This window comes from Zalophus californianus, chromosome X (genome assembly GCF_009762305.2).
Source record: "Zalophus californianus isolate mZalCal1 chromosome X, mZalCal1.pri.v2, whole genome shotgun sequence".
NCBI classification, from domain to species: Eukaryota; Metazoa; Chordata; class Mammalia; order Carnivora; family Otariidae; genus Zalophus; species Zalophus californianus.
In genome coordinates, this window is record NC_045612.1 from 84,749,743 (window position 1) to 84,772,319 (window position 22,577).

Consider the following 22,577-nt stretch of genomic DNA (forward strand, 5'->3'; position numbering starts at 1 on the left):
CTTTCTCCACCCATTTTGCCCAATCTCCCACCTCCCTCTCCTCTGGCAACCATCATTTTGTTCTCTGTATTTAAGGTCAGATTCTGCTTTTGGTTTCTTTATTAATTTTTTTTAGATTCCACTTATGGGTCGAATCATATGGTATTAGGCTTCCTCAGTCTGACTCATTTCTTTTAGCATAATACCTTTTAGATCCATCCATGTTTTCTCAAGGGGCACCATTTCATCCTTTTTATCACTCTGTAATATTCCATTACATCTGTTTTATCCATTCATCTACCATATTTTGGCTACTGTCAATAATTCTGCAATAAACATAGGGGTGCATATATCTTTTTGAATTAGTGTCTTCATTTTCTTTGGGTAAAAACTCAGTAGTGTAATTATTGGCTCATATACCTCTATTTTTAACTTTTTGAGGAAACTCCATACCATTTTCTTCAGCTGCTACACTGGATTGCATTCCCACCAACAATGCATGAAGGTTCCCTTTTCTCCATATCCTTGCCAACACTTGCTATTTCTTGTCTTTTTGATTTTAACCATTCTGACAGGTGTGAGGTGATATCTCATTGTGGTTTTGATTTGCATTTCCCTGATGATCAGCATCGTTTCATGTGTCTGTTGGCCATCTGGATGTCTGCCTTGGAAAAATATCTATTCATGTCTTCTGCACATTTCTTAACTGGATTATTTGTTTTTTGGGCATTGAGTTTGAGAAGTTCTTTATAGATCTTGGATACTAACTCTTTTTTATATTATTATGTTGTTTGCTGACATATAGTACATCACTAGTTTTTTATGTAGTGTTCTATGATTCATTAGTTGCATATAACACCCAGTGCTCATCACAAAATGTGCCCTCCTTAATACCCATCACCCAGTTACCCCACCCCACCACCCCCCTCCTTTCTGTTACCCTGTTTGTTTCCCGGAGTCTTGGGTCTCTCATGGTTTGTCTCCCTCTCTGATTTCTTCCCATTCAGTTTTCCCTAACTTTTTATCAGATATGTCATTTGGAAATAATTTGTCTCATTTGGTGGGTTGTCTTTTTGTTTTTGATGGTTTCCTTGACTGCTGAAAAGCTTTTGATTTTGGTGTTGTCCCAATAGTTTAATTTTTCTTTCGTTTCCCTTGCTTGAGGAGACATATCTAGAAAAATGTTTCTATAGCCAACATCAAAGAAATCTTAAGAGAAACAAAGCTAGAGGTATCACAATATCAGATTTCAAGATATACCACAAAGCTGTAGTAATCAAAACAGTATGGTACAGGTACAAAATAGACACATAAATCAATGGAAACTTATAGAGAGCCCAGGAATAAACCCATGTTTATATGATCAATTAAGGTATGACAAAAACAGTGAAAATATACAATGGGGAAAGTCTCTTCAACAAATGGTGTTCGGAAAACTGGACAGCTACATGTAAAAGAATGAAACAGGATCACTTTCTTACATCATACACAAAAATAATCTCCAGGTAGATTAAAGGCCTAAATGTGAGATCTGAAACTATAAAACTCCTAGAAGAAAACATAGTCAGTAATTTCTTTAATAGATTTAAAACATTCCAGGTGGAAGGCCCTGTGTGCTTTCTTATTTTGTTTATAATTTGTGGTTTTATTACATTGTGGTCAGTTAGTATTTGTAACACTTACACTTTAAAGAATGAGACAAGGTTTTGTTTGAACCTAATGGCAAAGATTTTTAAGCAAAGTCCAGAGAGCTACAGGGACTTTTTCAAAAGTTTATATAAGTGTATATGTAGGTATTACAAGATAAAAATTGATAATAATTTTAATTTTTACCAGTAACACAAACTTCTGTTCATGTTTACTCAGAGAATGAACAGGGAAGCCATAGAATGTTATGCATGTATGCAATACATGTGCAAAAACTTTATTTCACTTGGGATGTATAGAGAATACTAAAAATCAGCAAAAACAAGACTGACAAATCAATAGAAAAAAGGCACCCATCAACAGAATGACTAAGAGGAGAAACCCCCAAAATAGAAAATACTCAGAGATTATGACTTATGCTGCAGATTTACAAATGGATGCAGATATAACCAAGATGTCAGAGATGGAATTCAGGCTAGCAATTGTGAAGACAATGGCTAGAATGGAGAAATCAATTAATGGCAACATAGAGTCTCTAAGGGCAGAAATGGAAGCTGAATTGGCAGAACTTAAAAATGTTATCAATGAGATCTAATCCAATATAGATAATCTAACAGCTAGGGTAAGTAAGGCAGAAGAACGAATAAGCGACCTGGAAGACAATATAATGGATAGAAAGGGAAAAGAGGAGGCCAGGGAAAAACAACTCAGAATCCATGAAAATAGAATCAGAGAAATAAGTGACACCATGAAGCGTTCCAATGTCAGAATAATTGGAATCCCAGAGGGAATGAAGAGAGAGAGAGGACTAGAAGATGTATTTGAGCAAATCGTCGTTGAGAACTTCCCTAATCTGGGGAATGAAACAAACATTCGCATCCTAGAGGCAGAGAAGACCCCTCCCAAGATCAAGGAAAACAGGCTAACACCCCGGCATGTAATAGTAAAACTTGCAAATCTTAGAACCGAGGAAACCATCTTAAGGGCAGTTAGGGGGAAGAGATTCCTTATGTAAAGAGGGAGGAACATCAGAATAACGTCAGAGCTATCCACAGAGACCTGGCAAGCCAGAAAGTCCTGACAAGACATATTCAGGGTACTAAATGAGAGAAACATGCAGCCAAGAATATTTATCTGGCAAGACTGTCACTTAGAATGGATGGAGAGATGCAGAGCTTCCACGACCGGCAGAAATTGAAAGAATATTTGACCACTAAGCCGGCCCTGCAAGAAATATTAAGGGGGGTCTTATAAAAGGAGAAAGACCCCAAAAGTGATATACAACAGAAATTTACAATCTATAAAAACAACGTCTTCACAGGCAACATGATGACAATTAATTCATATCTTTCAATAATCACTCTCAATGTGAATGGCCTATGTGTTCCCATAAAACGGCACAGGGTTGCAGATTGGATAAAAAGACAGGACCCATCCATATGCCACCTACAAGAGATTCATTCTGAACCTAAAGATACAACCAGACTGAAAGTGAAGGGATGGAAATCCATCTTCCATGACAGCAGACCTCAAAAGAAAGCTGGGGTATCAATTCCTATATCAGACAAATTAGATTTTAAACTAAAGTCTGTAATTAGAGACACAGTAGGACACTATATCATTCTTAAAGGGTCTATCCAACAAGAAGATCTAACAATTGTAAGTATCTATGCCCCCAACATGGGAGCAGCCATCTACAAAAGCCAACCTTTAATCAAAATAAAGAGTCATATTGATAACAATACATTAATTGTAGGAGACCTCAATACTCCACTGTCAGCAATGGACAGATCATCTAAGCAGAAAATCAACAAGGAAACAAGAGCTTTGAATGATACACTGGACCAGATGGACCTCATAGATATTTACAGAACATTCCACCCTAAAACAACAGAATACTCATTCTTCTCGAGCACACATGGAACTTTCTCCAAAATAGACCACATACTGGGTCACAAATCAGGTCTCAACCAATACCAAAAGATTGAGATTATTCCCTGCATATTCTCAGACCACAATGCTTTAAAACTGGAACTCAATCACAAGAAAAAATTTGGCATAAATTCAAACACTTGGAAGCTAAAGACCACTCTGCTCAAGACATTTGGGTCAACCAGGAAATCAAAGAAGAACTTAAACAATTCATGGAAATCAATGAGAATGAAAACACATCGATCCAAAACCTATGGGATACTGCAAAGGCAGTCCTAAGGGAGAAATACATAGCCATCCAATCCTCACTCAAAAATATAGAAAAATCCCGAATTCACAAACTAACTCTACACCTTAAAGAACTAGAGAAAAAGCAACAAACGATGCCTAAGCCACGCATTAGAAGAGAAATAATTAAAATTAGAGCAGAGATCAATGAATTAGAAACCAGAAACACAGTAGATCAGATCAACGAAACTAGAAGTTGGTTCTTTGAAATATTTAATAAGATCGATAAACCACTGGCCAGACTTATCCAAAAGAAAAGAGAAAGGACCCAAATTAATAAAATTATGAATGAAAGGGGAGAGATTACGACTAACACCAAGGAAATAGAAACAATTATTAGAAATTATTATCAACAACTATATGCCAATAAACTGAGCAATCTGGAAGAAATGGAGACCTTCCTGGAAACCTATAAGCTGCCAAGACCAAAACAGGAAGAAATTGACAACGTGAATAGGCCAATAACCAGTAACGAGATTGAAGCAGTGATCAAAAACCTCCCAAAAAACAAGACTCCTGGGCCTGATGGATTCCCTGGAGAATTCTACCAAACATTCAAAGAAGAAATACTACCTAGTCTACTGAAGCTGTTTCAAAAAATAGAAACAGAAGGAAAACTTCCAAACTCATTTTATGAGGCCAGCATTACCTTAATACGCAAACCAAGTGAAGACCCCATCAAAAAGAGGAATTTCAGACCAATATCCCTGATGAATATGGACTCCAAAATCCTCAACAAAATCCTAGCTAATAGGATCCAACAATATATTAAAAGGATCATCCACCACGACCAAGTGGGATTTATCCCCGGGATGCAAGCGTGGTTCAACATTCTCAAATCAATCAATGTGATAGAATACATTAACAAGAGGAGGGAGAAGAACCATATGGTCCTCTCAATTGATGCAGAAAAAGCATTTGACAACATACAACATCCTTCCTGATTAAAACTCTTCAGAGTATAAGGATAGAGGGAACATTCCTCAAGTTCATAAAATCCATCTATGAAAAACCCACAGCGAATATCATCCTCAATGGGGAAAAGCTGAGAGCATTTCCCTTAAGATCAGGAACACAAGGATGCCCACTCTCGCCACTATTGTTCAACACAGTACTAGAAGTCCTAGCAACAGCAATCAGACAACAAAAAGAAATAAATGGTATTCAAATTGGCAGAGAAGTCAAACTCTTTTCGCAGATGACATGATACTTTATGTGGAAAACCCAAAAGACTCCACCCCCAAAGTACTAGAATTCATACAGCAATTCAGTAATGTGGCAGGATACAAAATCAATGCACAGAAATCAGTTGCTTTCTTATACACTAACAACGCAACTGTAGAAAGAGAAATTAGAGAAACGATTGCATTTAGAATAGCACCAAAAACCACAAGATACCTCGGAATAAACCTAACCAAAGAGGTAAAGCATCTATACTCTAGGAACTACAGAACACTCACGAAAGATATTGAAGAAGACACACAGAGATGGAAAAATATTCCATGCTCATGGATCAGAAGAATAAACATTGTTAAAATGTCTATGCTACCCAGAGCAATCTATACCTTCAATGCCATCCTGATCAAAATTCCAATGACATTTTTCAAAGTGCTGTCACAAACAATCCTAAAATTTGTATGTAATCAGAAAAGACCCCGAATCGCCAAGGAAATGTTGAAAAAGAAAAACAAAGCTGGGGGCATCACGTTGCCCAATTTCAAGCCATATTACAAAGCTGTGATCACCAAGACGGCAGGGTACTGGCACAAAAACAGATAGACCAATGGAACAGAATAGAGAGCACAGATATGGACCCTCCACTCTATGGTCAAATAATCTTTGACAAAGCAGAATAAATCATGCAATGGAAAAAAAGACAGTCTCTTCAATAAATGGTGCTGGGAAAATTGGACAGCCACATGCAGAAGAATGAAACTCGACCATTCTCTAACACCATTCACAAAGATAAACTCAAAATGGATGAAAGACCTCAATGTGAGACAGGAATCCATCAAAATCCTAGAGGAGAACATAGGCAGTAACCTCTTTGACATCAGCCACAGCAACTTCTTTCAAGATACATCTCCAAAAGCTAGTGAAACAAAAGCAAAAATGAACTTTTGGAACTTCATCAAGATAAAAACCTTCTGCACAGCAAAGGAAACAGTCAACAAAACAAAAAGACAACCCACAGAATGGGAGAAGGTATTTGCAAATAACACTACAGATAAAGGGCTGGTATCCAAGATCTATAAAGAACTTCTCAAACTCAACACTCAAAAAACAAATAATCAAGTCAAAAAATGGGTAGAAGATATGAAAAGATACTTCTCTGAAGAAGATATACAAATGGCTACCAGACACATGAAAAAATGTTCCTCATCATTAGCCATCAGGGAAATTCAAATCAAAACCACATTGAGATACCACCTTACACCAGTTAGAATGGCAAAAATGGACAGGGAAAGAAATAACAAATGTTGGAGAGATTGTGGAGAAAGGAGAACACTCTTAACACTGTTGGCGGGAATGCAAGTTGATACAGCCACTTTGGAAAACACTGTGGATGTTCCTCAAAAACTTAAAAATAGAGCTACCCTATGACCCAGGATTTGCACTCCTGGGGATTTACCCCAAAGACACAGATGTAGTGAAAAGAAGGGCCATATGTACCCCAATGTTCATAGCAGCAATGTCCACAATAGCCAAAGTGTGGAAAGAGCCGAGATGCCCTTCAACAGACGAATGGATAAAGAAGATGTGGTCCATATATACAATGGAATATTACTCAGCCATCAGAAAGGATGAATACCCAACTTTTACATCCACATGGATGGGACTGGAGGAGATTATGCTAAGTGAAATAAGTCAAGCAGAGAAAGTCAATTATATGGTTTCACTTATTTGTGGAACATAAGGAATAACATGGAGGACATTAGGAGAAGGAAGGGAAAAATGGGGGGGAATTGGAGGGAGAGATGAACCATGTGAGACTATGGACTCTGAGAAACAAACAGGGTTTTAGAGGGGAGGGGGGAGGAGGGAGGGGGATTGGTTAGCCTGATGATGGGTATTAAGGAGGGCACATACTGCATGGAGCACTGGGTGTTATGTGAAAACAATGGATCGTGGATCACCACATCAAAAACTAATGATGGAGCACTGGGTGTTATGCACAAACAATGAATCATGGAACACTACATCAAAAACTAATGATGTAATGTATGGTGATTAACATAACAATAAAAAAATAAAAAAAATCAAAGGCACATTATGTTGAAGTGTGAATTAAACTTTTAAAATGTTATATTTATTCTGCTTTAAAATTTTAAATTGCCTTTTGTTTACCTAACTGTCCTCCCATGGATTAAATGTCTCTTATCTACCTAAATGCCCTCCAAAAGATTAAATAATATTATGTTCATCCCATGACAAAAAAAAAAAAAAAACTAATGATGTATTGTATGGTGACTAACATAACATAATAAAATTTAAAAAAAAGAAAAAAAGGCAAAAATTTGGAATAAGTACTTCACAACACAAGACTCCAAATGACTAAAAATTATATGAGAAGGTTCTTGATGTCATTAGGCATCTGAAAATTAAACCTATATTGGCATGCCTATGAAGCATGCTCTGTGTCAACTTGGATAGCTCAAATGAAAAAATTATGCCAAATTTTGATAAGAATGTGAGGAAACATAAACTTTAATACACAACTGATGAGAGTGTACATTGGGAATATCTTTGGTAACATATAATAAAGTTGAATATATGCAATGTCCTATGACCTAGCAGTTCCCTGATAAGCAAATACTTAGGGAAATACACATAAATGAGTATAATTATCAGCAAAACTATGTATGAGATTATTTATACAGCACGATATGTAATATTCCAGATGAAAAACTATGCAAATATTCATAATAGGTACAATTAATGAGTAAATATGCTCTGCTCATATGATGGAATACAATGTAGCAGCACAATGATAAATTACTGCCAGACCCAAGACCATGGATAAAACACAGGAAACTGATGTTGAGTAAAAGAAGCTAAATAAAAAAAAAAAACTCTGTGCCATATGATTCCACTTACATAAATTTAAAATCAGACAAAACTAGACCATGCTCCTGGAGGTGAGGATTGTGTTTACTTTTGCAAAAGAGGAGTAAGGATGACCGGGAAGTGGCACAAGAGGGCCTTATAGGGAGCTATGTAAAATACAACCATTTGGATCAGAATAGGAACTACATAGGTATGTTAATTTTGTTAAATTTCATGGGACAGAGGGCGGAGCAGGATGGCGGAGGAGTAGGAGTCCTAGATTTCATCTGGTCTCAGGAATTCAGGTGAATAGGGATCAAACCATTCTGAACACCTACTAACTCAACAGGAGATCAAAGAGGAGAGTAGCAACAACTATCTGAACAGAGAAGCGACCACTTTCTGGAAGACAAAATGACAAGACGAAAAAAATCACCTCAGCAAAAAGAACAAGAGGTAGTACCATCAGCCAGGGACCTACTCAATATGGACATTAGTACGATGTCGGACCTAGAGTTCAGAATCATGACTTTAAAGATACTAGCTGGGCTTGAAAAAAGCGTGGAAGTTATTAGAAAAACCCTTTCTGGAGAAATAAAAGAACTAAAATCTAACCAAGTCGAAATCAAAAAGGCTATTGATGAGGTGCAATCAAAAATGGGGGCACTAACTGCTAGAATAAATGAGGCAGAAGAGAGAATCAGTGATATAGAAGACCAAATGATGGAAAGTAAAGAGGCTGAAAAAAAGAGGGAGAAACAACTACAGGATCACGAGGGAAGAATTCGAGAGATAAGTGATTCGATAAGATGAAACAACATTAGAATAATTGGGATCCCAGAAGAAGAAGAAAGAGAGAGAAGGGCAGAAGGTATATTGGAGCAAATAATAGCAGAGAACTTCCCTAATGTGAGGAAGGAAACAGGCATCAAAATCCAGGAGGCACAGAGAACCCCTCTCAAAATCAATAAAAATAGGTCAACACCCTGACATCTAATAGTAAAACTTACGAGTCTCAGAGACAAAGAGAAAATCCTGAATGCAGCTCGGGAGAAGAGATATGTAACCTACAATGGTAAAAATATTAGATTGGCAACAGACCTATCCACAGAGACCTGGCAGGCCAGAAAGGACTGGCAAGTTATCTTCAGAGCACTAAACGAGAAAAATATGCAGCCAAGAATACTATATCCAGCTAGGCTGTCATTGAAAATAGAAGGAGAGATAAAAAGCTTCCAGAACAAACAAAAACTAAAGGAATTTGCAAACATGAAACCAGCCCTCCAAGAAATATTGAAAGGGGTCCTCTAAGCAAAGAGAGAGCCTAAAAGCAGCAAAGATCAGAAAGGAACACAGACAACATACAGTAACAGTCACCTTACAGGCAATACAATGGCACTAAATTCATACCTTTCAATAGTTACCCTGAATGTAAATGGGCTAAATGCCCCAATCAAAAGACACAGGCTATCAGATTGGATTAAAAAACAAGACCCATCGATATACTGTCTGCAAGAGACTCATTTTAGACCCAAAGACACCCCCAGATTGAAAGTGAGGGGGTGGAGAACAATTTACCATGCTAATGGACACCAAAAGAAAGCTGGGGTGGCAATCCTTATATCAGACAAACTAGATTTTAAAACAAAGACTGTAATAAGAGATGAGGAAGGACACTATATCCTACTTAAAGGTTCTATCCAACAAGAAGATCTAACAATTGTAAATATCTATGCCCCGAACATGGGAGCAGCCAATTATATAAGCCAATTAATAACAAAAGCAAAGAAACACATTGACAACAATACAATAATAGTGGGGGACTTTAACACCCCCCTGACTGAAATGGACAGATCATCTAAGCAAAAGATCAACAAGGACTTAAAGACTTTAAATGACACACTGGACCAAATGGACTTCACAGACATATTCAGAACATTCCATCCCAAAGCAACAGAATACACATTCTTCTCTAGTGCCCATGGAACATTCTCCAGAATTGATCACATCCTAGGTCACAAATCAGGTCTCAACCGGTACCAAAAGATTGGGATCATTCCCTGCATATTTTCAGACCACAATGCTTTGAAACTAGAACTCAATCACAAGAGGAAAGTCGGAAAGAACTCAAATACATGGAGGCTAAAGAGCATCCTACTAAAGAATGAAGGGGTCAACCAGGAAATTAAAGAAGAATTAAAAAAATTCATGGAAACCAATGAAAATGAAAACACAACTGTCCAAAATCTTCGGGATACAGCAAAGGCAGTCCTGAGAGGAAAGTATATAGCAATACAAGCCTTTCTCAAGAAACAAGAAAGGTCTCAAATACACAATCTAACCCTACACCTAAAGGAGCTGGAGAAAGAACAGCAAATAAAGCCTAAACCCAGCAGGAGAAGAGAAATAATAAAGATCAGAGCAGAAATCAATGAAATAGAAACCAAAAGAACAGTAGAACAGATCCACGAAACTAGGAGGTGGTTCTTTGAAAGAATTAACAAGATTGATAAACCCCTGGCCAGACTGATCAAAAAGAAAAGAGAAATGACCCAAATCAACAAAATCATGAATGAAAGAGGAGCGATCACAAGCAACACCAAAGAAATACAAACAATTATAAGAACATATTATGAGCAACTCTATGCCAGCAAATTAGATAACCTGGAAGAAATGAGTGCATTCCTAGAGATGTATCAACTACCAAAACTGAACCAGGAAGAAATAGAAAACCTGAACAGACCTATAACCACTAATGAAATTGAAGCAGTCATCAAAAATCTCCCAACAAACAAAAGCCCAGGGCCAGATGGCTTCCCAGGGAAATTCTATCAGACATTTAAAGAAGAATTAATACCTATTCTCCTGAAACTGTTCCAAAAAATAGAAATGGAAGGAAAACTTCCAAACTCATTTTATGAGGCCACCATTACCTTGATCCCAAAACCAGACAAAGACCCCATCAAAAAGGAGAATTAGAGACCAATATCCTTGATGAACATGGATGCAAAAATTCTCACCAAAATATTAACCAATAGGATCCAACAGTACATTAAAAGGATTATTCACCACGACCAAGTGGGATTTATCCCTGGGCTGCAAGGCTGGTTCAACATCCGCAAATCAATCAACGTGATACAATATATTAACAAAAGAAAGAACAAGAATCATATGATCCTCTCAATAGATGCAGAAAAAGCATTTGACAAAGTACAGCATCCTTTCTTGATCAAAACTCTTCAGAGTATAGGGATAGAGGGTACATACCTCAATATCATAAAAGCCATCTGCGAAAAGCCTACAGCGAATATCATTCTCAATGGGGAAAACGGGACGCGGCAGGGATGTCCACTCTCACCACTGCTATTCAACATAGTATTGGAAGTCCTAGCCACAGCAATCAGACAACAAAAAGAAATCAAAGGCATCCAAATCGGCAAAGAGGAAGTCAAACTCTCACTCTTTGCAGATGATATGATACTTTATGTGGAAAACCCAAAAGACTCCACCCCAAAACTGCTAGAACTCATACAGGAATTCAGTAAAGTAGCAGGCTATAAAATCAATGCACAGAAATCAGTGGCATTCCTATACACCAACAACAAGACAGAAGAGAGAGAAATCAAGGAGTCGATCCCATTCGCAATTGCACCCAAAACCATAAGATACCTAGGAATAAATTTAACCAAAGAGGCAAAGGATCTGTACTCAGAAAACTATAAAATACTCAGGAAAGAAATTGAAGAAGACACAAAGAAATGGAAAAACGTTCCATGCTCATGGATTGGGAGAACCAACATTGTGAAGATGTCAATGCTACCTAGAGCAATCTACACATTCAATGCAATCCCCATCAAAAGACCATCCAGTTTTCTCAAAGAAATGGAACAAATAATCCTAAAATTTGTATGGAACCAGAAGAGACCCCGAATAGCCAGAGGAATATTGAAAAAGAAAAGCAAAGCTGGCGGCATCACAATTCCGGACTTCCAGCTCTATTACAAAGCTGTCATCATCAAGACAGTATGGTACTGGCACAAAAACAGACACATAGATCAATGGAACAGAATCGAGAGCCCAGAAATGGACCCTCAACTCTATGGTCAACTTATATTTGACAAAGCAGGAAAGAATGTCCAGTGGAAAAAAGACAGTCTCTTCAACAAATGGTGTTGGGAAAATTGGACAGCCACATGCAGAAGAATGAAACTGGACCATTTCCTTACACCACACACAAAAATAGACTCCAAATGGTTGAAAGACCTAAACGTGAGACAGGAGTCCATCCAAACCCTAAAGGAGAACACAGGTAGCAACCTCTTCGACCTCAGCCGCAGCAACTTCTTCCTAGAAACATCACCAAAGGCACAGGAAGCCAGGGCAAAAATGAACTATTGGGATTTCATCAAGATAAAAAGCTTTTGCACAGCAAAAGAAACAGTCCACAAAACCAAAAGACAACCGACAGAGTGGGAGAAAATATTTGCAAATGACATATCAGATAAAGGGCTAGTATCCAAAATCTATAAAGAACTTATCAAACTCAACACCCAAAGAACAAATAATCCAATCAAGAAATGGGCAGAAGACATGAACAGACATTTTTCCAGAGAAGACATCCAAATGGTCAACAGGCACATGAAAACGTGCTCAACATCGCTCGGCATCAGGGAAATCCAAATCAAAACCTCAATGAGATACCACCTCACACCCGTCAGAATGGCTAAAATTAACAAGTCAGGGAACGACAGATGTTGGCGGGGATGTGGAGAAAGGGGAACCCTCCTACACTGTTGGTGGGAATGCAAGCTGGTGCAACCCCTCTGGAAAACAGTATGGAGGTTCCTCAAACAGTTGAAATTAGAGCTACCGTTCGATCCAGCAATTGCACTACTGGGTATTTACCCCAAAGATACAAATGTAGGGATCCGAAGGGGTATGTGCACCCCAATGTTTATAGCAGCAATGTCCACAAGAGCCAAACTGTGGAAGGAGCCAAGATGTCCATCGACAGATGAATGGATAAAGAAGATGTGGTATATATACACAATGGAATATTATGCAGCCATCAAAAGGAATGAGATCTTGCCATTTGCAACGACGTGGATGGAACTGGAGGGTGTTATGCTGAGTGAAATAAGTCAATCAGAGAAAGACATGTATCATATGACCTCACTGATATGAGGAATTCTTAATCTCAGGAACAAACTGAGGGTTGCCGGAGTGGTCGGGGGTGGGAGGGATGGGGTGGCTGGGTGATGGACATTGGGGAAGATATGTGCTACGGTGAGCGCTGTGAATTGTGTAAGACTGTTGAATCACAGATCTGTACTTCTGAAACAAATAACGCAACATATTTTAAGGAAAAAGAAAAAGAAGAAGATAGCAGGAGAGGAAGAATGAAGGGGAGTAAGTCAGAGGGGGAGACGAACCAGGAGAGATGATGGACTCTGAAAAACAAACTGAGGTTTCTGGAGGGGAGGAGGGTGGGGGGATGGGTTAGCCTGGTGATGGGTATTGAGGAGGGCACATTCTGCATGGAGCACTGGGTGTTATGAACAAACAATGAATCATGGAACAGTACACCAAAACAGATTATGTAATATATGGTGATTAACATAACAACAAAAAAATAAAAAAATAAATTTCATGGAACAGTACACCTGACTTCTAACCTTTTCCATGTGTATATAACACTTTAATGAATAAGTGTATGTAAAAAATTTGGAGATGGAGGAGGGTATAGCAAAGAACAATGGAGTCATCCTCCTGAAATTTGATCTTCCAGAGCAGGGAATTTCTGCCTCTGCCAAAATTTAAATATGCCATTAAAAATAATTGTAGATCCATGGAATATTACTCAGCCATCAGAAAATGAAATCTTGCCATTTGCAAAAACGTGAATGGAACTAGAGGGTATTATGCTAAGTGAAGTAAGTCAATCAGAGAAAGTCAATTACCATATGATTTAATTCATATGTGGAATTTAAGAAACAAAGCAGGACCATAGAGGAAGGGAGCAAAAAATAAAACAAGATGAAATTAGAGAGGAGACAAACTAAAAGAGTCTTAACCATAGGAAACAAACTGAGGGTTGCTGGAGGGGCATGGGGTATGGGGTAAATGGGTGATGGACATTAAGGAGGGCACTTGATGTAATGAGCACTGGGTGTTATATACAACTGATGAATCACTGAACTCTACCTCTGAAACTAATAATACACTATATGCTAATTAATTGAATATAAACAAAAAATAATTGTAGATCCAAATCTGTATTGTTTGGAAATTCTTTTTCCATAACCTTGAATGAATCTTCCAGGAACTAATATCTCTTCAGTTATAAAAATTGTTAAGCAAAGAATCACCTCTTGTTTCCTTTCCCTTTATTTTATCATAGTCTAAGAAAATGAAATCTAATGTTTTTGTATATGAATAGATATGTATGGTATAAATGTCATTGTTGTAGAATCATTTCCTTAAAGTCATCTCCCTTTTTTGCTCTTAGCTTTCTAGCCTATCTATTTATGTCATAAGAGAAAAAAAGAGAGAGACAAACCATAAAACAGACTCTTAACTATAGAGAACAAACTGAGAGATGCTGAAGGGCAGTTGGGCAGGTAGATGAGTTAAATGGGTGATGGGTATTAAGGAGGGCACTTTTGATGAGCACTGGGTGTTGAATGTAAGTGATGAATCAGTAAATTCTACTCCTGAAACTAATTATTGCACTGTATGTTAACTAACTGGAATTTAAATGAAAACTGAAACTACAAAAAAAGAGAAAGATATTTGTATGTAATGACTTATTTTTTCCAGTTTTATTAATAACTAAATGACATACATTATTGTATAAGTTTAAGGCATGCACACTACAAATGATAAATGAATTCAGTAAGGTTACAGGATACAAAATCAATGTATCCTGTACATTGATACATTGATCTGTACAACAATGATCTGTTGTACTTCTATATGCTAATAATGAAGTGGTGGAAAGAACAATTAAGAAAACAATCCCAGGGGCACCTAGGTGGCTCAGTTGGTTAAGCATCTGCCTTCGGCTCAGGTTATGATCCCAGGGTCCTGGGATTGAGCCCTGCATCAGCGGGGAGGCTGCTTCTCCCTCTCCTCCCTGCTTGTGCTCTCTCTCACTTTCTCTCTCTCTCTCTCAAATGAATGAATAAAATCTTTAAAAAAGAAAGAAAACAATCCCATTTATAACTGCATCAAAAATAATAAAATACCTAGGAATAAACTTAACCAAAGAGGTGAAAGACCTATACTCTGAAAACTATAAAACATTTATGAAAGAAATTGAAGAAGATACAAAGAAATGGAAAAGTCTTATGGATTAAAAGACCAAATATTCTTAAAATGTCTACACTACCCAAAGCAGTCTATAGATCTAATACAATCCCTACTAAAATGCCAACAGCATTTTTCACAAAACTAGAACAAAAAAAATCTTAAAATTTGTATGGAATCACCAAAGACCCCATGAAGCCAAAACAATCTTGGGAGGAAAAAAAAAGCAAAGCTGGAGGCATCACATTCTGGACTTGAAGGTATACTACGAACCTGTAGTAATGAAAACAGTATTGTAGTGACACAAAAATACACACATAGATAAATGGAACATAATAGAAAACCTAGAATAAACCCCCAATTATATGTTCAATTCATCTTCAACAAAGTAGGAAAGAATAAGCAATAGGAAAAAGACAGTCTTTTCAACAAATGGTGTTGGGAAAACTGGGCAGCCACACAGAAAAGAATGAAACTGGATCACTTTCTTACACAATATACAAAAATAAACTCAAAATAGATTAAAGACCTAAATGTAAGACCTGAAACCATAAAAATCCTAGGAGAAAAAAAAAAAGAAAGAAAAGAAAAAAAAGAGAGAAAAAAAAAAAAGTCCTAGGAGAGAGCCCAGGCAGTAATTTCTTTGACATTGGTCCTAGCAACATTTTTCTAGGTAGATCTCCTAAGGCAAAGGAAACAAAAGGAAAAATAAACTGTTGGGACTACAAAAAAATAAAAAAACTTCTGCACAGCAAGGGAAATAATGAAGAAAACTAAAAGACACGTGATGTGATGAGCACTGGGTATTATACGCAACTAATTAATCATTGAACATTGTATCAAACAATAATGATACATTGGCTAATTGGATTTAAACAAAAAAATAAACAACAACAAAAAGAGAACTAAAAGACAACCTTTGAATGGGAGAAGATATTTGCAAGTGATATGTCCTATAAAGTGTTAGTATCAAAATATATAAAGAACTTACACAACTCAACATCCAAAAAACAAATAACCCAATTAAAAAATGGGCAGAAGTCATGAATAGACATTTCTCCAAAGAAGACAAATAGATGGCCAACAGATACATGAAAAGATGCTCAACATCACTCATCATCAAGCCAATGCCAATCAAAACTACAATGAGATATCACCTCACAACCATCAGAATGGCTAAAATAAAAAATTTGAAAAACAACAAGTGTTGTCAAAGATGTGAAGTAAAAGAAACCCTCTTGCACTGCTGGTGGGAATGCAAACTGGTGCTGTCACTCTGGGAAACAGTATGGAGATTCCACAAAAGTTAAAAATGTAACTACTCTGTGATTCAGTTATTGCACTATTTTGTATTTACCCAAATAATGCAAGAACCCTAATTCAAAGGGTACATGTACCCCTATATTTATTACTGCATTATTTACAACAACCAAATTATGGAAGCAGCCCAAGTGTCCATCAATAGATGAAAATAAAGAAGGTGTGGTGTATGTCGACAATGGAATATTACTCAGCCATAAAAAAAGAATGACATCTTGCCATTTGCAAGGACATGGATGGAGCTAGAGAGTAAAATGCTGTCAGTCAGAGAGAGATAAATACCATATGATTTCACTTATAAGTGGGATTTAAGAAACATAACAAATGAGCAAAAGATAAAAAAAGAGAGAGAAAGGCAAACCAAGAAACAGACTCAACTGTAGAGAACAAACTGATGGTTACCATAAGGGAAGTGGGTGAGGGGATGGGTTAATTAGGTGATGGGATTACAGAGTGCATTTCTTGTGCTGAGCACCAGGTGTTGTATGGAAGTGTTGAATTACTATATTGGATACCTGAAACTAATACTACAGTTTATGTTAAGTATACTGGAATTTTAAAAAATTAAAAATGATCACTAATATTAAATAATCACTAATAATAATACTAATAATCAGTAAACCAACCCCACAGTATAGTGGGGGAAAAAAAAATCTCTGTTTGAATCCTGGCTCCAGCATGGGCTGTGTGATCTTGAGCAAGTTATTAAACAAATCTCATAGATTCACACAGATCAGTTGGGATAGGTGTGGTTAGAGCAGAAGAGAGGAGACTTGGACATTTTTCTTTCAGTTTTTCTGCTACTTCCAACAGTTTACACATCTTGAGCTCAGTTTCTATTAATTGCTCTTTTTCATGATTTTGTGTTCACTCTTTCCTGCTTCTTGGTATGACTAGAAAATATTTTTCTGTGCAGAACATTGTCAATAATACATTGCTTAAAATGTGGACTTTGTCATATTCCATAAAGGATGTTCACTTTTGTTCTGGAAGCTAGCTAAGTTATTATTGGCTCCTTTGGGTCTGTCACATTTGCTTTCATTCTCTGTGTGGGTGGGTAAGTATCAGTTTTGAACTTAGTTCTAGGCAGACTACTTTAACCTCAATGCCTGGCCTATCTGTCGTCTTTTTTTAAAAGATTTATTTATTTATTTCAGAGAGATAGAAGTGGGGGAGGGCAGAGGGAGAGGGAGAGAGAATCCTTGAGCAGACTCCCTGCTGAGCACAGAGCCTGACATGGGGGACTCAATCCCAGGACCCTGAGATCAAGACCTGAGCTGAAATCAAGAGTTGAGTGCTTATATTTGTTTTTAGGGTGTTGAGTTTGAGAAGTTCTTTATAGATCTTGGATACCAGCCTTTTATCTGTAATGTCATTTGCAAATATCTTCTCCCATTCTGTAGGTTGCCTTTTAGTTTTGTTGATCATTTCCTTTGCTGTGCAGAAGCTTTTTATCTTGATGAAGTCCCAATAGTTCATTTTTGCTTTTGCTTCCCTTGCCTTTAGAGACGTGTCTTGCAAGAAGTTGCTGTGTCCAAGGTCGAAGAGGTTGCTGCCTGTGTTCTCCTCTAGGATTTTGATGGATTCCTGTCTCACATTGAGGTCTTTCATCCATTTTATCTTTGTGTATGGTGTAAGAGAGTGGTCCAGTTTCATTCTTCTGCATGTGGCTGTCCAATTTGCCCAGCACCATTTATTGAAGAGCCTGTCTTTTTTTCCACTGGATGTTCTTTCTTGCCTTGTCAAAGATTAGTTGACCATAGAGTTAAGGGTCCATTTCTTTTGACTCTGGGAAACAAACTGGGTTGTGGAAGGGAAGGTGGATGGGGGGATTGGGTAACTGGGTGATGGGCATTAAGAAGCACATGTGATGTGATGACTAACATTGGCTAATTGAATTTAAAATAAATAAATAAATAAATTAATTAATTAATTTAAAAAACATGTTTAAAAAAAGTTGCATGCTTAAACGACTGAGCCACCCAGGTGCTCCTGGCCTATCTCTCATCTTAACTAAATACCCACAAATGTTCAGCTAGGTCTCTGGATTCTGCCCCACAGCACTTGTTCCATCATAGGTTTCATGGAGTCTTTCATCAAGTGTTCCCTCTGCTTCCAGATAAAACCTGCAAATTTGAAGTGCTTCACCAGCTGCAAACCACAATCTCCTCAACTCATCAAAGCAACTGTATTTGTTTAGGTTCCACCTCCTTGTGTCACCATCTGGACCCAGGCAGCATGCTGTGGCAAACAGTGTTTCATCCCATAGATTTCCTTCTCTCAAGTATCACAATTCTGCATCTTCCACTGCCCAATGCCCCCAAACAGTCCCTTAATGAATTTTGTACAAAATTTATAGTTATTTATACTGTAAGTGTATGTCAGGGGCCAGTTACTATGTGATAGATGAACTAGTATCAATAGTTTCCCAAATCTCAGTCACCATTCTATTGGGAGGCAAGAATTGAATGTCCAAGTGGACTTGAGACATTTTTTGTTGCTTTTTGCAGAAGACAGATAGATTTAGACACAATATGATATCTAAAATTTCTGTGTCATTCTTTCCCCAGAAAAGGTTATTTAATTTCTGATGTAAGGGAAGCAATCTTTGAGTTCATAGAGAATGATTGTGCTAAGGAAGAGGCTATATTGAGGCTTCATCAGCTTATAGTCAACCTTTTAATGTGAGGGAGGGCAGGAGTACCTATCTTTTCTGCTTCCCTTGAGGCAGTGAATGGTTGACTGACCAACTGATTTTATAGTGCAAATGCAGAGAAGTACAAAAAATATGAAAGGAAAAGTCAGTTAATATTTCCCTGCTCAAGTTGTGAATTTCCCTGTGTACTCTGCATGGTCCATGAACCGGAACAAAGCATGTAACCCGCTGTCTGACCATAAATGGCTTAGTAAGTACTGACCATGAAAAATTAAACACCTCAAAGGACCTACTAACCTTTAATATGAATCTTGTTGCATCAAAGGCCACTGACCTTGGTAATGGCAAGGACAGTCTTCTCTTCCAGAATGGGATAGGTTGGAGTTTAAGGAGGCTGTATAGAAGTTTCAGCCATGAGCTGATCACCAACCTGGATCAGGTTGTCCACCTGCCCCCCACAAGAACACTGCAGAATAGTTATAGCTTACCTTTGTTTATTTGGGGGGGTCAAATTATTCATGATGACCTCAGAAACTAAATACAATATAAGTCAATCTTCTCTTCTGGAAATAGTACAAAAAGAAAACTAAGGCAGCAGTGTCACTGGGGAATGCTGTAAAAAAAATTCTGTTCTAAGAGGTAAGAAAGTAGTTTAGATTATCCAGGAGGCAGTGGTCACAGAGAGGGAAAGGAATGGGAAAGTGGACTCATCTCTTTCCATTACACACATTGTCCTACAGGGACTTGCCATTGTCTGCCTGACACCTTGACATACTCTTTATACCCCAACACCTTTGACAGAGGATTGAGTAACCCCAAAGAAAACATGAAAGATTTGAAACACAGCACCAACCCCACAGAACCAGGGGAAATTCTCATTAGAACATGAGCATTCTGTTTGGAAAGTTCCTGATAAATTCTTCCATGATTGAAGTGCATCCAGTTTTCTCAAGGTAAACTATTTAGAAGCCAGAGATATAATGCTTCTGAAAACAGAGAAGTAAGGAAACATCTAGTGCTCAACCCCTAACCCTGCCCGTAGCCACACCACTGAGCCAAAGGGCTTTCTTTCCTTTCTGACTCAAGGACTGAACAATTTTTCTTTATAAGTTCCAGAATGAACAATCAGAGAACACTGATAAGTTAGGACAAGGAATTATCAAACTGTAATGGCTGCAAGGAAGAAAGAGTACTGTCACCAAAAATAAAGCACAGTCCAGGAGTCCAGTACCTTTTGAGTAGAATGCATTAGTGACTTGGGAAAGGACAGGGAATTCTTTTATCCTGGGGGTGTCAGGTAAGGGGCCAAGGTAAATTGCAGGGGAATAAGGTGAAAGATGGGCCTGCTAAGGTAGTTTGATAGAAACGTAAAAAGTCTTTAAATGTCACATGCCTAAAGGTTTTAACTGTATCCTGTGGTGATGGCTGAAAGAATTTTAACAGAGGTGTGTTTTTATAAAATTCTTAATAACAGTACTGTAGGGAACACGCAAGAGTGGTGGATTCCCTCTCTCTTGTGTAAAGAATAGCACAAAGTGCAGCATTTGTTATTACTAAAATGTTTCTCTTGGAAATATTTTGAATATTTCAGTATGAAGTATCCTTGCCCCTTTCTGGAACACTGGGAAGTTATCTAATTCTTTCTCTTGGCAAAATACTCATACTGGTATTTTTAATTGGTTAGATAAAAACAAACCTACTAAATAAGGAATTTATAATCAGGAGTCATGAAAACATTATTCCCCTCATACACATAAATATTATCAACTATGACCATTAAGCACTAATATAAGTTTTTAAGTTAAAATATGTTGTTAATGTTTCTCAAGTTATGTTATGTTGTAATTCATTATAAATGAATATTGTTTTAAGGATTTTATTTATTCATTTGTGACACAGAGATAGATAGAGAGAGAGAGAGCATGAGCAGGGGGAGAGGCAGAGGGAGAGGGAGAAGCAGGCTCCCCGCTGAGCCAGCAGCCTGATGTGGGGTTCGATCCCAGGACCTTGGGATCATGACCTGAGCCGAAGGCAGACGCTTAACCATCTGAGCCACCCAGTTGTCCCTATAAATGAATATTTTTAAAATAGGTTGATGCAGAGTCTTTTAGCCAAGATTATTGTAATTCAGATGAAGCCAAATGGAAAAGTGTTTCCTATCCTGAAACCACTTTACTGCATCTATCTTAGTTTTGCCACGAGGTCCTCCATTTTCTTTTCCTCCGCATGTATGAGGGAGTATTTAGTTTATGATCATTCCACTAGGGGCTCAGTTTGAGTGATGGCACCATGTGATATGGGTGTGATCTCAGTAGTGGATTTATTTTGGGACACATAAGAATGCTACTTCACCAGAGCCTAAAAGAACAGAGAATTTATTTCCCAGTAATGGAAAAAAAGCAGTTAGAACTAGCACTTTAGGATGGATTATAGAGACTACAGAATAGACTCCACTTGCTCATGTGACAGCATATTTGGAAAATGATCACCAAAGAAAAACATCTGTTTTGATTCTGCATATAATAACAATTGACATGGGCCTGTGAGTGTGAGGTTTTTGGCCAAGGAAAACAGTATATATTGGTAATTGGTAGTGATTCTGTAGGATATCTGGGCTACCTCTAAGAAAGGAGAAATTTTAAAGTATATAACTTAGAGATAGCTGAAAGTTATTTCTAAAAGGACAGTAGTGATATGTGTTGTCTTTTTTAAGGCAATTGTAAAATGTGAGATAAATAACATTGGGTGCAAAGAAAAAATTAGATATGTGGGAATAGTTACTGAAGATGACCTGAAATGTCCAAGTTTAAGTGAAAAAAATCAGAAACCTCTGAGTCAGCCATGGGATGTGTTCCCAGTTTGGACAGTCTAAGTGTCTACATCCAAATAAAAAGTTTTTTTCACCATAAAGGAAACCATCAACAAAACAGAAAGGCAACCTGCTAAATGGGAGAAGATATTAGCAAATGATATATCCAATCAAGGGTTAATATCCAAAATATAAAAAGAAGTTATACAACTCAACACCAAAGAAACCCCAAACAATGCAATTAAAAAAATGGACAGAGGACCTGAATAGAAGTTTTCCCAAAGAATACATATACATGGCCAATAGAGACAGGAAAAAGATGCTCAACATCACTAATCATCAGGGAAATGCAAATAAAGCCAAATGAAATATCACCTTACATCTGTCAGAATGGCTACAATCAAAAAGACAAGAACTAACAAGTGCTGGTGAGAAAGTGGAGATAAGGGAACCCTTGTGCACTGTTGGTAGGAATGTAAATTTGTATAGCCATTGTGGAAAGCAATATGAGGTTCCTCAAAAAGTTAAATATAGAACTACCTTATGATCTAGCAATCACACTACTGGGTATTTACCCAAAGAATATAAGAA